The following is a 543-nucleotide window of genomic DNA, read 5'->3' as shown; positions in this document are numbered from 1 at the left end:
CAAAAAAAATCAATTCTTCTTATAGAAGTAGTAATCCTATATAATAAAAGGCTAATATGCAAGTAGAACAAACGGCAGAACAACCAAACAACTGGTCGCTATGATGCGAGCTGACCACTGGGGGGCTGTGATGGGATGGTGGAGCAAGTGAGCAGGGACGCCAGACCAAGGCAGAGCATCAGACGCTGTCATCGGGGCGAGCCTCCAGTGGTTACTGAAAATTCTTTGCTCTTGCACACTGCGGTCCCACCCAATGCTTGCACCTGCTGCTGGCGCCGGAGATGCCGCTTGCACCCATTGCCAGTGCCCGGCGCCAGTCCCAATTGCTCAGCACCATCAGTGGGTGAGAGCAGCGGCTGCTGGCCCTGATTGCTCCTGAGAGCTTCTCCACCTCCCCCTGCTCCTGAGGGGCGGTTAGGGCAGCAGCTGCCGCTTGCACCTGCTGACGGTGCCGGCCCCACTCGCATCCGATGCTGGCACCGGCTCCAATTGTGAGCCGGTGCCATCAGCACATGGGAGGGGCTGGGGGGGGGGGGGGGGGGC

The 543-nt window shown here is 58.9% G+C and overlaps 1 protein-coding gene across 1 annotated transcript in view; it reads left to right on the top strand.

Annotated features, from left to right (window-relative positions):
- Positions 1–543, top strand: part of ZNF112 (zinc finger protein 112) — a 25,751-nt gene that overhangs the window by 22,312 nt on the left and 2,896 nt on the right. The window lies entirely within an intron of this gene.

This window comes from Myotis davidii, unplaced genomic scaffold, assembly GCF_000327345.1.
Source record: "Myotis davidii unplaced genomic scaffold, ASM32734v1 scaffold2693, whole genome shotgun sequence".
In the NCBI taxonomy this organism is placed as follows: Eukaryota; Metazoa; Chordata; class Mammalia; order Chiroptera; family Vespertilionidae; genus Myotis; species Myotis davidii.
This window is presented reverse-complemented; position numbering and strand designations above follow the sequence as displayed.